The 15,659-nt window shown below is 46.1% G+C and overlaps 1 long non-coding RNA gene across 4 annotated transcripts in view; it reads right to left on the bottom strand.

Annotated features, from left to right (window-relative positions):
• LOC110255978 (uncharacterized) overlaps nt 1–15,659 on the bottom strand; it is an 867,249-nt gene that overhangs the window by 603,244 nt on the left and 248,346 nt on the right. The window contains exon 2 of one of the 4 annotated variants that reach the window (XR_014820806.1): nt 11,269–11,365. The exons of the other annotated variants lie outside the window; for them this stretch is intronic. This is a non-coding gene — a long non-coding RNA (uncharacterized LOC110255978). The remainder of the gene's footprint in view (nt 1–11,268; nt 11,366–15,659) is intronic. 4 annotated transcript variants of the gene reach the window in all.

Below are 15,659 nucleotides of genomic sequence, written 5' to 3'. Positions count from 1 at the left end.
TCAAACACGAAGCCCGACTTCTCCAGGGAGGAAGTAGTCGCCTTCTGTTTTGTTGCGGGTCCGGAGTGGGAGCTGGGATGGGTCAAGGAGATCGGGGAACAAAGATGCTGTTAGGAGCCAAGTCTAAAGCAATGGAAAATAAATAGACCAAACACAAACAGGCGACGTGTGACCCAGATGCCTCTATTGGTTTCCTCATCCGGCTCCCACACTGACGCAGAAGCCAGCAGGTTTGCGAATCTGGGCAACACCGTAGGCTATGGAGTATGTGTAGACCCTCCTGCTTCACTTCTGGTCACTCCTTTTCGTTGTTCTTCTCTACAGCGTCCTTTAAAAACAAGGATGTCGCTGTGTTCCCTTTTCTCCACCTCTCTTTAAGTCATTTCTCATTTTGCTGCAGATGGCTCAATAATGAAAGAGGACTCTTTTGAGGGCTTGGGTCAGGTTTCAGGGAATGCGGTCTGCGCTTGCCAGGTCCTGCCCAGACTGTTTGTAGGAAACGTGCCCCTCAGCAGCTACCCAAAGGACAAATCGACTGCCTAACATTCAGAGGTAATCTCTGCAGGATGAATTCTGCGTGCTGCCCCTACATCCAATAGGAGTGAGAAAAAAAATTGGCAACTCCTCAAAAGTTCAACATAGAATTTCCATACAGGAGTTCCCGACGTGGCACAGTGGAAACGAATCTGACTAGGAAGCATGAGGTTGCGGGTTCGATCCCTGGCCTCGCTCAGTGGGTTAAGAATCCGGCATTGCCGTGAGCTGCGGTGTAGGTCGCAGACACGGCTCGGATCCTGTGGTGCTGTAGCTGTGGTGTAGGCTGGCAGCTGTGGCTCTGATTCAACCCCTAGCCTGGGAATCTCCATATGCCAGAGGTGCAGTCCTAAAAAAGACAAAAATAAAAATAAATAAATAAATTTTTTAAAAATTTGAGTAGGTTTGCTCTAGATCAGAATTGTATATGTGTGAATATTATATGAATAAATATTTTATGTATTTATTTATCTTTATGTCTCAAAACTGCAGTTTTCCTCAGCACAAAACTAACTCCTCATATGTGGATTCAATCTTCCTTCCACATATGATGGCAGAACACATGATAGAATGCGGCCCTTTCAAGGATGTTTGAAAAATGTTTTGATTTTTAAATGTGGAAGTGATTTCAGATATACAGGAAAGCTTCAAAACAGTGCAAAAAAATTCTGGTATATTATTCACTCAGATTCCCTAAATGTAGACATTTTTATTTTTTTTTAAGATGGCTCTCAATTTCTTTACTGTGTAAATCGTGGAAAAGAAATGTCAGGTGGTGTTGTCCTTACTGTTATGGTATACCATTTTTCAGCTTTCTTTTTTGATTTCCAACAAGTTTCTCTTTTTATTTTGATTTTTATTTTTTCCATTAACCATTTTTATATAAAACATAACAAATGTAGAACAGGTTTTAGTGATAACATAAGTGGGTAAATCATGCACACCTGTGTATATTCATATGTACATGAATGTATACTGTCTACACACATATGTGGAATGTTTTAGCATATATGTACATTCACATATTTCATATATGCATATGTGCGCATGTGCATACAGATGTGCGTGTATTTGTGTGTATATGAAAACAGCTGCATATATAATCGTGAACACTGTACAGTGGTGCAAAGACACATACATCTATGCATATGCACATGTATATGTACCCATATACACACAGAATTTTTCTATTAACCATGCAAAAAGACCTGCTACTCCATGCCTCCTATAAGCAGTTTGTTATATCCTGAAACCCAGGACATTCTGTTGTGGTACAATAACACAATTATTAAAATTCGAATGCTAAGATTTAATTAAGTACTAAAATCTGATCTATAGACTTCTTTTCAAATTTTACAACTTGTAATAAAATGTACTTCTTAGTAAAAGAAAGAACACGGACTTGAAATCCACGTAACGGATTAGAATGCAATCGGTACCTAGAGGTTTCTGAAGACCTTCCTTTCTATCTAGCTCACTGTATATTTTTAATTACCAAGATAATATATTATGCAGCCAGCATGCCTGGGGTGCAGGAAGATTGGATTCAGGAATTAATTTCATTCAATTACTTAATCCCAAATGTGGGTGCCTTTACATTGTGAAACTATTCATCACGCTAAAGAATAGAAGGAGGGCCAAAAAAAAAAAATCATAAGGGTCTGAATATCTTTCAGCCTAAAAGTGTTCTCTGTTTACTTTTTCTTTGATCATGGAAATCCACAGGCAGCCATAAAAATTTTACTGGAGCTATAATTATTTGAAACTTTCAGGGTGTCTCTAAAGCACTTTATAACAACCTCAAGTATCACAACTTGATATTATTTCTACTTTTCTACTTATAATGAAAACAAGAGTTGTGAGTCCTATTCATCATTTCCACATGAAAAAACAGTAGGAAAAAAATGGTGTGTTTATTCACCTAGAAAATACCCAGATGGGGTTTATTAACTACATTTTAGTTACTCATCTTTATGCCTCTCAAATAGAGATAAGATAAAATCACAAAGACCTCCCAGATGACAGGTCCAGCAAGGCCACAGAATTAGAGGGAAGCTGAGGTATTCTGTGTCTGCTTCCACAGTCAACAACAAAATCAACAACAAATTACGCTCGAGGTGTCAGTTCTCCGGAACGTTTTAGTTAATTAAAACCTAGAGCCAGTTTCACCTCCATCCATGATCTAATTGGCATCTCCTCTCAATACTGAACTGTTGAGGGTACCCGACCTGCAAATCCCTGTTAACCCGGGATAGATAGATATATATATCCTAAATAAGGGTTGATCATTCTTCCTACCCATCCATCCAGCCACCCACCCATCCTGTTTATCTATCTATCTATCTATCTATCTATCTATCTATTATTTGACTGTTTAAAAACAGTCTGCTATAAGCGACTAAAATCAACCATATCCTCTATTAAGAAAGAGACACCACATATTTGGCCATAAGAAGCTCGCAGACTAGCTGGGATCACTGAAAGTGAGAGGATAAACCACAAGCCAATAGGTCTCTAACATACAGATGTGTTCGCTGACACACTGAGGTGCTGTGGGATCACAAGGAAGAGTCTGATTGAGACTTCCTGGATTTATCTGGCGAAGGTGCACAGAGGAGGGGATACCTGAGCTGTGAAGTCTTTATAGCTGAACAGTAAGGTGACAGGGGAAGAGGCTGAGAAGGACATCTATACATCGCAAGATCTCCCTCCCCGCGTAGCAGATGTCGATTTCTTTACGTCCACAGGCATGTGCAGGTACGCACACGTACATATCCACATCCACACGTGTGTGTGCAAATCCACATGGGACGTTCAGACTTAACGTAGTGTCTGCGAGGTGAACGGGGGTTAGTCATGAGGAGACCGTACACATGGTCAATATTTATAATTTTCAGTAAAACTTGATGTAGCGGTCCAGAAGACCTAATGGCCCAGGGCACAGGGCACGTGACGTCAAGGGCTCTCTGATGTCACGGTTTCCCGGGAAACCGTGAATGACGCCACAGTCCCTGCCAAAGAGCATCCTGTGCCTTGGCCACCATGCTCCAGCACCTGCCCTAACGCGCCAGCCAAGGGTGACTGCAACAGGAAGGCACAGCACACCCAGCAGCAGTCAAGCTATAAACTGGAAGGCATTCTGTTCACTGGCCAAGCGTAAGAGAACTGGCCCACACTGGATGTTGACGGGGGAGTCACGGTGCCTCTTTCGGCCTCCTTTTCTCTGCTATGAGCATCTCGCCCCTCTGTCGAGTGTCTGGTCACAGACAAAACCAAGGAGAAGCCGTGACCCAGAGCGGGAGGCTGAGAGTCAAGCGCTGACCTCCCCTCCAGGAGGAGGACTCTTCCCCCGCGGACTCCTCTCCAGCCTCCCTCCCCCGCACCAGGCTTCTGGCTTCTAAAGGGACTCTGTGCTTGCTGTTTCCACTATGCTACCCCCTCCCCGGCCAGGCTCATTTTTTTAGTAGATTTTTTCAACAATGTCACCTTTTCAGGGAACATTTCTCCAAAACGGGCGGGACGTCGGGCCACTCTCTCTAAAACTCTACCCCTCCTTCCCACTTCAAACCCCGCTTCTCGGCTTCATTATTTTCTCCTTAGTGCTTATCAGGATGGAACACACCCTATCTCTTCCCTCTCTTCCCCTCATCTGTCTTTTTTTCCCAGTGCTGTCACTCTCCTGCCTTAGAAGGTCATCTCCACCAGTGAGGACTTTGTGACGGTGGCCTCATTCTTCCAGCCCCAGGGCTTAGATCCAGCCAGGCACGGGGTGGCACTTGGACGAGCAATTCTTCATCCCCAACTCGCCCCGGATCCATTTTCCATTTTCAGTGCCACTGTACCCTGCTCGGGGCCCGGGAAGTAAAGTCCTAGGGATGGCACTCATTGTTAGGTGGCTTCGGGGCACTTCCAGAATGGAGGATAGAGAGATGGTGGTCCTGCCCCTCCCCCGCCCCGCCGTCACCGCCTCGGCCCATCATCTGGTGCGGCAGCGGCATCCCCCGGCAGCCGGAGCTCCCGCCTGTAGTCTGTGCTCTGCTGAGAGCACCCTCGACTCTAGTTCCTCCACTGTGGGGTGTAACGGCTTCCTGTTGCTCCTGATCTCTGGGTCCTGCATCCTCTCTAGGGCTTCACTTGGAACCCCGCCCACATACAAGCAGACCGTCCATTCAAATCTTTCCATGGGTACCATCCGTGACGAGCTCTCCTTCCTGCCAGGACTCTCCCTGACAAAGAACTCAATAAGCACGTGCGGAAAGATGATTGAATCAAGGAAAAATCTTGGCATCCTTTGAGACCGTGATTGATTGGCCTGGCCCCTGGAACTGCCATTGGAGAGACAGTAAAGAGGAGAGACTGGGAGCGGGCAGTGGGAAGGTAACGCTGGAAGGCCCAGCCAAGCCTTGGACGTGTGTATCGCTACAGAGGCAGAGCAAGTTCAATTCAGAGGCAAACGACCCTTCACTGTGCCAGTCACTTTATTTCTGGTTATTTTGTGTGTCGGCGGAATATTTTTGTGCTGGTAAAACGTGGCATTCGAAACAGATCATGACACTGGTAGAACGTGGCGGCAGAGCGTGAGAGGCAATGACGACATTCTTGAATTCCACTTTGCCATCTGACTACTCTGCCTAACCTTTCTGAGCTCAGCTTACACGTCTACAAAACGGACAGAAGCTTCATGAGGGGTTTACGAGCGGCAAGTTACGACTTATGGAGAGGGCTTAGCCCAGTGAGCCACAATGTGTTTGCTCAAGAAATGGTCATTTTTTCCCTCCTTTTCTTGTCTCCTTTCCCCTTCTCTTTGCCTCTCTTCTTTCTTACTGCACTGCCTCAAATAAAATGAGCTCAGAGAGATGTTTCTTCTGCGATAGCTTAAATTCTCTATTTGAAAAGAAAATTCTGTGCATGGGTAGTTCCGGTCAGGAAAGGGAAGGCAATGATTTCTTGGTGGACACTCAGAGAATCAGATACCAGAGGAGGTTACCAGAAAAAGAGAGGGAGTCAGAGAAGAGCCTCTGAAGAGTCACCCTCCCTACACAAAGCCTCCAAGAAGTCTGTCCCACGATGGTCCAATCAACTTGCTATGCTTGGTTGCTTGGCAAGTTAAGCAATATTCCACAAGCGTTAGAGTTACAGACCACTGCGTCAAAACTGAGCCCATTTCAAGATACTGAACAAGAGAAGCTTGGCTTCTTTTCTTTGCCATAGAGGAAGACAGAGGAGCCTTCCTGGAAGGTTACTGGTGTGAAATGGTTAGGTGGAGCTTTAAAATGTACCACTTTATGTACATGTTAGGGCATGAGACATTTTCCACTGCAACATACACCTTCCCCCCCGTCTTATGCTATTTCTAAAGAAAACAGCATATTACAGAGGGAAGAGACCATTTAGGGGTTTTGCTTCCAAAAAATTGGACACACTGCGGGATGGAATAACAGGATTGAATGCACTTTCAAACCAAGCGCTGTGTTTTGGGAATATGCACATCCTGTGAGCCCACGCACGAGCCACAGCTCCCCCAACGACTATGGGTCTGTGTTCCCTGCATTGCTTTTCTCGTGCCCCTGTGTCCTTTTTTTGTGCCAAAGCAAAGGGAATCATCCAACCAATTGTAAAACCGCAATGACTGCTCTATCCCCGCAGCTGCCGAATGAAGCTCACATAATTGTGGAGACAAAACCAGCACTGAACTTCGAAGGCCAAGAGGACGGCAATGAACGAGTTCCATCCCTTGCAAAACAAAACTAAACAGACCAAAAGTGGACCATGAAGCTATCCTGGATCACAGCCTTCCCTTGGGTCCTGCAGAAATGCCTGCCATGCCGACTTCATCTTTCTGCCTTTAGCCATGGCCACCCTGCCTTCATTGTCAAACACTCACCTTCCAAGAGTCAGTACGGTATTACCTGCTTCCTGATACCTACCCCCTACTCCAGGGAGAATTCATACCCACACAGAGTTATTTGCAGCCCCTGTAACTTCACTGCCTTCATCAATTTCCATTACTCTGTTCAACCAAACTAGAAGCCATGTGAAGGGAGGAACTACCTGTATTATCGCTAAGCCTGCCATCCTCGCTCGTGGCACATACAGTAGGTGATCAACAAAAGCTTGTTAAAATAAGTCCTGCCCTTTGACTCCCCCTGTGATAATGGTCAGTGGTATGTTGCCTACTGTCCAAGTGTGCTGATTTACTGCAGGAAACTGATATACCACGACTAGAACAAAAACTTTGCACGGTCTTTGTTTTTTTGCTTTGTTGTTGTTTTTTTTTCTGTTTTTTTTTTTGTTGTTGTTGTTGTTGTTGTTGTTTTCCAGTAGCGGGAATGGATTTGCTCTGCTTAACCACATTTTTATTACTTTCTTGCCTCCTGACCCACGTGTGGACTGACTGAGTAACTGGCTGGATTTAAGGTTGTGATTGGTGAAAACGATCTCAAGAGCACACTCAGGGGGTTCCATGCAAACTTCAGATGGATGTTTATGACTTTCTCTAGAGGGTCTCACTCTGGCGCGAAAGTGCTGCCCAAAAGGACTCCAATAAGACTGATAAATTGATGTCTCATATTCTTGGAGAAACCCCCAAGCTAATATATGTTCTTAACAGAGGGGGAAATTCCTGCCCGCTGGAGAGGTGAAGAAAGAGTCACAATAATAACTTGCTGATTGGCTGTATTTTCACTGCAGATGTTCCAGGGGGTGGGTGACCAATAGGTACTAATTTCCTGACACCCACACATTCCTATGAATGAGACAAATAGTCTAAAACTTCACAAAGAAAAGGGAAGGCATAAACGATAATGAAAGGAGTGGTGTCTCTGCAATGCCAAATGTCCAAATCCTTTGAGTTTTATTTCCTAAGTGGCTCTGAAGCTACCCATCCACTTCCTTCTCTGTTGACTTTTGGTTCCCTTCCCGATATTTCTCCCCGAGACAAGTGGGGAGTCAGCTGGCCTCATCCTATGCTTGACTGCCTCAGCCACAACCATCGTTTGAAATGCAGGTAAAAATCAAATAATTGCCTCTCACGTCTGCCCCTGCACCCCCTCAATCCATCACCCAAACGCAGTTAGTGGCTCCTATCCCAACGAGCACGTCGACCCAAACCCGTGACACAGCCTCTCAGGCTCTGCGTTATTTAACCTGTCTCCCCAGCCTTTTCCTCTGTGCTTTAGCCACACTGCCTGGTTAACTCCTACCTGACCTTTAGATCTGTTTCTCAAACACGCATCATCATTATCTAGGGAACTTCGTGAAACATGGGTCCCAGGCCCCCACTCCCGAGAAATCCTTATTCAGGACGTCTGGGGTGGGGCCCGAGAACGTGCATTTCTAACCAGCCCAGGGGATGTTGGGGCAGCACCAGGGGCCATGCTCAGAGTTCTCTGGCTCCCATCTCGACTCACTCATTTTCTCAGGAAAGCTTTTCCAACTTCTCAGACAAAGACCAGCTTTAAGACTGTGGGAGGACAGCATCTATGTCGCACGTGGCTTTCTCCACCATCGTAATATTGCCTTCATGTGGCCATTGTTTCTGCCACCAGGTCTAAGTTTTATGATGGCATTTGTCCATCTCTGTTTCTGTGGTGTCGAGAAACAAGTACTTTTAAGTGTATAAGTACATGAATCCTGAACTGTCCTTGTTAGTTAATTTTCTAGTACTTTTGTTGGAAAAATCAGTTTGCTATACCAACTGGGATATCTTGATGCACTGTCCGACACCTCTCTAAAAAGAGGTAGCCATTATGAAAACATACACATGCATAGCATTCCAGGACCAAAAAAAAAAAAAAATGGTACCATAAAACAAGAGAAGAAAATTGAGGTTTGCCATCCCCAATTCTCATATGCATAAAACCCATAATTATACATATAGGGTTGGGGGCAAGTCATATGAAGTCGTTGAGATGGAAAAATTCACTTATTTTGACAGGTGTCAACACTGCTCTGAAAAAAAAGTGCCAGTGTGTTTTACACACACACACTCCTTATGCCTTACCACTAAGATTTTTTTTTTTTCTTTTAGGCCATACCAGCAGTATATGAAAGTTCTGGGGCCAGAGATCAAACTCATGCCACACCAGCAACTTGAGTGACAACAGTGACAATGCCGGATCCTTAAGCCACTGAGCCACAAGGGAACTCCTTTTTTTTCCCTTCTTGGCTGTGCCTGTGGCATGTGGAAGTTCTGGGTCAGGGATCGAACCCAAGAACCCACACCACAGCAGTGACAAGGCTGGATCCTTAACCTTCTGTGCCGACAGGGGAACGCTAGTGTAAGACTTATACAGCCTATTGTGAGAGAAAAATTGCCTACTCAGATATTCAAATTAAGGGTTCTTTCGACAAAAGTTATATAAGATTGTTATTAAAACTGTACTCATTATACAACAAATATTTGGCATCTATGACGTGTTTTTTTTTTTTTTAATATGATGTCTAAAGTACACTCCTATCCTCAGCAGTTTACAGTGGGGGCAGAGTCAAAACACTACGAACGAACTTGCATAATATACGCAAAATAAAGTTTACCAAGTGAAGAGGAGGGGGGATCACTTCCAGTAAGGGAGCAGGGAGAGCAGGATGTTTCATGGAAGAAGGAAATTTAATGAGGAATTTGGTTGCCGGGTAGAACTGTGATGGGTGAGGCGGAAGTAGGGTGAAGAAAAAGGGATGGTTTTTTCCCGAGAAAGAATACTGACATCGAAATGAAAAATCGAAAGGCCCGCACAGGCTGGACCTATTGAGAAATACATCACTTGAAAGGCTGAGATTGCGGGTGAGCCTTGGATGTGAAGAGTCTGGCACCTGAGCCATGCCCCGGATTCCACGGCCTCCCTTGGTCCTACGAGGACTCACCCAGAGGGTGTCCTGAGTTCCGTGTTTGTTTTGGCCTTATTTTCCCCTGACAGCCGGTCGATCACCTCAGCCAACAATGTTGTCACTTCTTGAGTTTTTTTTTTTTTTTTTTTTTTTCCCCATGGTATCGTGAGGAATTCATTGTGTTTAAATCAGGTTCTTACTCGGGATCTTCTGGGGAGTATTCATAAGAAACAAAATCATTTCGAACATGAGGTCATTACCGAGAAGCCTGGTAACAGACATAGTTCCCAAAACTTCTTGTCGGCCATCGCCGGGGCCTATTTATCTGTTCATTTGGCAAACATCACCAAGGGTTTCTCTCCGCCTGCAGCAGACGGAGTCCGGGATCCAGTCCTTATTATTTCAGTGCCAACTTCCAATGGCCAAATCCTGCCTATTTGATTTCCCCTTACGCGCCTTCTCTTGCAGCGGGAGCATGTTTTGCCCCCCAACTGTACAAGTAATTGACCCTAATTATCATTAATAACGTTACCAAAAGGGACCATAAGGATGTGCAGAACTCAGAGAACGCACTGAACGTGTCTCGGGGCTTCCAGGCCCGGTGGTAAGACTGGATGTGTGACTGCAGACCTTGCAACAGCAACGGCCTGACAAGGGGGAAGAGACAAGGGCTCTGATGCTCAGGGACGAACGGCTGAGGGTTCTCTTGGGCAGGCCACCAGCAGAGAGGCAGGGCAGGAATCAGGACGACCTAGGCTGTATAGAAGAGAAGGAAGGAAATGCATACCGACTGCAGGTTTTGACATAGAGGGGGACCTGGGACCCTTGCTGCAGTGGCTGCAATGCTTGCAACTGGACAAACATCTCCTCCAGCAACAGAATACAAAGAAACTATGAGGGACTGAAAACATACCTATGCGTGTGCAGCTGGGGCAAATTCTGAGTAAGAAGATTAAAAAAAAAAAAAAAAAAAAAAAAAAACCTAAAAATCCAACTGCCAATTCTGAAGAGCCCAGAGCAAAAGCAGGGCACTACGCATGCCCCCTGCACACACCACCATCTAAGGGGAGGGCAGACCACCTAAGCCACCCCTCTGGCCTGACCCCTGGGCCTGCCTCTACCCTCACTCCATATAAGGAACCATCTGGTCCCCTAGTCCCCAACCCCACCCAGTGATTGAGCAAGAAGACCTATTGGGTGTTTTCACTCCCCGCGCTGCAGCAGGGACCCCAATAAAGCCTTGCCTGAATTTTCCTGTGTGGCCTCCCATCAATTTCCATTGATTAAGAAGGCCAAGATCTACAGACAGTAACACCCTGAGATCAGGGGCAGCAGAATGTAGCTGATCTCCCTGTTGTAAGGACTACGTTTAATTATTTAATAAATCATATCTGGCCCACCTTGAAGAGTCAGCACAGGACAGGATGAAATTAATAGGGGGATCTGAGGGGCCCAAGGGCCAGACTGTGGTAGATCATTCATGGGCCGAAAGCATCTTCCGCCCCCCCCCAACCACCACTTCACTTCCTGCTGGAGAGCTCGTTGCTGCTTTTCGAGGGTGCTTTGCCGCAAGCACGGTAAACGGCAGTGTCAGAGTATCACAACAACTGTCCACCAATACAGTCGACTGGACTTTGTCTATAATTTCCCCAGTGACCTCACCCTTCCAGTAGGATGACTTTAAGCCGTGTGCTCTGCCCTGGCTCCGGAAGTTTCCCCAGTGGGTAAGTTCAGCTCCATTTACCCACTGTTGTAACAGGTTTGGTACCACATCCCTTGCTGGCTGCCTTCCCTTCCTTGTTTATCTTCCTCCCTCTCCTATGGATGCACGCCCCCCCCCCCCCAGTCTGCCAAGAAATACTTTTATTCAAATCCTTAACTAAGGGTTCTACTAAGGCAATCTGGTACCTGTCATTTAGTCATTCTGTTGGCTGTTGCCCAAGGAGATGGAGTAGGCAGATCCTGACGTTAGGTCAACAACCTCCCAGAAACGGTGGACGGGAAGCTAGAAGGCAAATGACATCACTGGCAGGAGTTCCTTCTCTACTCTATATCCAGGGCACCTGTGATGCAGCTGCTTTCAGGCTACTCCTGGCATCTTATCTAGATCCTGATGAGAAATAACAGATTATAGAAAGCCGTCACGCTCCCATCAAGAGACGGCATCACAGTTCCTGTGGCAGTGGAGTAGAAACTATAATGCCGTCTCCTTTCTCTGGTTTGTTAACAGATGTTGACTAGTTCACTGACTTTGTCTTCTTCAAAATCTCATAAAGCAGTCACATGACATCTCCTACCTGTAACCTCATCATTGTGGTACTTTAAGTGTGTACCTGTAGGAATCAGATCCATCAAAGGTATCAACGAGTTCTCAGACCTTGAATCTCAAAATCAGCATGAACCACTAAAGGTTAGCGGCGAGTTGGACCAATCCGAGGGTCTCCTCCATCCGTTCTGAGCTGAGAATTACAAAAGCCAGCCGTTAAAATAGGAAGTTCCACTGGGCAGTTTAAACGGAAAATTCACCTGAGAAGGACCGACTGAAATCTACGCCTCGTTAAGAAAAGACAAAGTCCTAGAAAGCTGAGAGCAAGAAGAATGAAGCCCATCTGTATGAGAAAGAAGAGCTGGTGCAGCGAGAGAGTCAGAGAAAGTAATCTGGTTTTTAACAGCTTCCTAGTGACTACTTCCAGGCTTTTATGTGGTCCTGCTGTATTTCTTCCTCTTGGAAATACAGATACCCCCGCACCTTAGAGCAATTTTCTCCTGTTGGCCTTAAGTTAACTTGAGGGATTTTTCAGTCATTTGAAACCAAAAGAATCTTGGTGAAAATAAGCACGCTTGGCTCTGAGCACAGGGAGAAAGGAGACATCGCTTCCCTGGTTTTCGGTGTCTCTACGTCAGTCCCTGGCACACAGCAGACCCTCAGTGAGGACCGGTTAGGAGAAAAATGAACACAAAATACGAATAAACTCCAGGAGAAGCACTTAGCAGCACGCATACTTTTCACAATGCGAAAGCCGTTCCACCAATGGCAGGAGGGGGACCAGTGTCCAGCCACACGGAGGGCTGGAATGCTCATGCCTCGGGTTTATTTTAATCAGTAATTGCCCCACTCATTTAATCCATTTGAAAAACAGTCTTAACCACCGCTCAAATTATTGGTGTGTGTTTCTCCAGGATGTGTAGGGAGGTATTAATTCACCTTGAAACATTTAGGCGTCTTTATCACTCTCAGATGTTCAAAGTGTCTGAGCAGAGGAGAGGGATGAAGGGCAGTTTATGATGGGTCAGCCAGAGAAATGAGGTCCCAATCTCTGGCAAATCCGCCACGTCCTCAAACCCGATGGGACGAGGGGAGCGTTGGGGGCTGCTGCTTCTTGAGATGTGCGTTAAGGAAAGACGAAGTTTAGCAAACGCCAGAGTCCCTCTTGGGATGTTTTATGGTTGTCGTAGTCTTTGGTAACTTCTGTCCCCCTCTGGCTGTGATGTGAGAGGCTCCCCCCGCCCCCCACGTCCCCCCCAGGACAGCGATCTCTAGCTGTAAAACGGTAAGACCGTCAGCCAGCAATAATTTGCAATCCAAACAGACTTGACGCTCCCTGACATTTATTGAAACCTCAGACCCCGTGCACTGGTTTCAGTTTTCCTCCCTTTGCTCTGTTTTTACAGACAGACAAGTGCTTAGATTTAGGTTTAATAATGAGGAGAAATTTCTTCTTGGCCTCCTCGTGCTTGTGTTGGCTGCACTGGGGCTTGCAACAGACGGGTGGTTGGAGTTAATTACACTAAATGGTGAGAACATTATTTGACCCCACTGGTTCAGCCCCAGAGGCTGTGTGCCTCCTCAAAGACACGAGCAGATGGAAGGCTTCACGGCTGGGCAGAGGGCAGGGGCCACGGAGAGAGAGCTCCCTGCTCAAGACCAGACATGGGGTTTCACCCCACTGAGAGCTTGGAACCCCGGGCTCTTTTATAAGAATAAACCAGTGAGGCTCAAAAAAAACAAAGCAAAACAAAAACAAAAACACCACCACCAAAAAAAAAAAAAAAAAAAAACCCACAGAGGGTGACAGCAAGGACCAGGAAAACACACTTTCATCAGTGGACCTGCTCCTGAAGGGAGGAGTCATCTTCAAAGGCTCCATCAGCCTCACGTCCTTCTCCGGGAAAGAACAGTAGGAAGACTTCATCAGCAACTTGACTCAGACAAGCCAAGTGAGGACTGGTTTTATAAATGCTACGGCAGGAGACCCGGCGACATATTACAATCACATCACAATTCTATTCGAGAGCCAGTGATAACCGCCTCTTTAGCTCAGTGCACCGTCCTTAGCGCCTGCCAATGTTCTCATTGCTGCTGTTTCTAACTGAGATGATGACAATGACGGCACTACACCGAGTTCTTGACTGAGAAAGAATCTGCCATTCATGATTCCCAAGAGGAAGAATGAACCGCCACACCTTGGTGGCGAGGAGACGCATCTACAGATCAGCTGTGGAGCCATGACAACGCAGTGTCCGGTGCCCTGCACGTGTGAGAAGGCCCGAGAGAGAGAGACGGCATTCAGTGGATGACTTAATCCTAACAAGAAGATTTCTGTCCCTAGATGTGTGCTTTTCCGACACATGTCAATCCAATGCAGAGCATTCAGAAGCTCCTGGAAACCTCTAAGAAGTAAGGGTTTCCCTCATCTGTCTTGGCAGTACCGACTCCGTCCAACAGCATTCTGCAACGGCGTGCTTTTAAAGACCTACTGGTATAATTGCTCAAAGCTGCACCGTCAAATCATTTCTGGTCTCTGACACAGTTTATAAAACCCACGGGGATAACAGGGGAGGAAAGAGAGGAGCGGCACCCCCAAAGATGTGTCCCCCTCTTACCTAACAGGAAGCGGTCCAGGCAAGTCTTGATCCTTATTCTCTGCTCTAGACACCTCCCTTTCTACAGCATCGTGGCTGCTCTCTTTCCCTTTCTGTCCACGGTCAAAAATTACCACCCGTAAGAGAAATGATCCTATACGCCAGCACACCCAGGGTCTCTTGGTAACGCATCAGTTGGGAAATAAGGAACCAGGATGGAGTTTTAATTCAGGTCAGGCCCTGTGCATCCTCTTCAGAGCAGCCTGATTCGCTCTGTTCAATGATCAACACTCCTCTGCCCTGGTCCTAGTCAACTGATGTCTGCTTGATCGTCATCACGTTATGAGAGCAAAGCACGGGTGGTTAGGATAACTCACCTCCTCCCGTGCAGAAGCTACGCAAAGCACATGCATTTGATGAGTCGGCAGCATCTTTTTCAGGGGCAGCACATGGTCACAAGTTTAATGTCTCTCTCTGGAGTGAAATGGGAGACAGAATTACCCCGTGGTGCTTAATCCTCGTAAAGTGATTACTACAATTCATATGAGGCATTTGCTTTGCAAAATGTTTATATAAAGCACGTGTGCAACGCGTATGTTCCCCAGTAAAAGATAAAGTGGTAGGATATGCTCTTAAAGTATAGAAACAAAGAGATTGGAGAGTTTAAATACTGTTGTGTCATAATCAACTGTAAACAAATAAGGAGCAAATGTAGGCATAAGCTACGCCTAATAAAAGGCTGACATATCTTTTAAGTAAAGAAATGGTATTTATTGGAGTGACCGCTTTCAGAACAAAAACGCCGGCAACCCTCGTACAGACTTTATTGCAACAGCAGAGACAGGATGAAGGCGTGAAAGGAATCCAAGACTGAACTCTCTGTAAGAAGCAAGGTTAGGAGACAAGAAGACAGGAGCAAAGATAAATCAACTGAATGCTATTTTAAGCCGAAGGACAAGGATTTCAGGGGGGGAAGAAATGAGAAGCTGTTGCTTTCTGTGGTAATTATTTCCTAGTCATAGGAAAAGAATCAGGAAAACAAACCAACCTTGATGCTAAAGCTAAATATTCAAAATTGTGTCATGGATTTGTGCTCCGTTTTTGTTTGTGAGCCTCTTGTTTATTCTACAAAGAAATCACAGGGGCGAGCTGCTGACAGTAGAGGAACAGTGGGAAACAGGTCGTAGGCATGAAAGACCTCGACCCATTCAGAAAACACCAGTGCGCCTGGACCCTTCGGTGCAGGGACCAGGGCCGGCCAGAGGCGGCTGTGAGAGGTGCCAGGGCCGTGCTGAGGACCTGGCAGCCCTTCTGTGTGCAGCAAGCAGGCCCCAGGAGTTGCCTTAGGAAGGCAGCATGGCCAGGTCACATTTCTAAGAGATCACAGGAGTGACATTATAAAGGATGGATCAGTGGCTACAACGGAGTTACAGTGA

Source organism: Sus scrofa, chromosome 12, assembly GCF_054392235.1.
Source record: "Sus scrofa isolate SSC_HxYL_T2T_F1_AM1 chromosome 12, Sscrofa_HxYL_maternal_Yorkshire_Landrace_v2.0, whole genome shotgun sequence".
In the NCBI taxonomy this organism is placed as follows: domain Eukaryota; kingdom Metazoa; phylum Chordata; class Mammalia; order Artiodactyla; family Suidae; genus Sus; species Sus scrofa.
The sequence above is the reverse complement of the archived record's forward strand: the minus strand, read 5'-3'. Positions and strand labels throughout refer to the sequence as shown.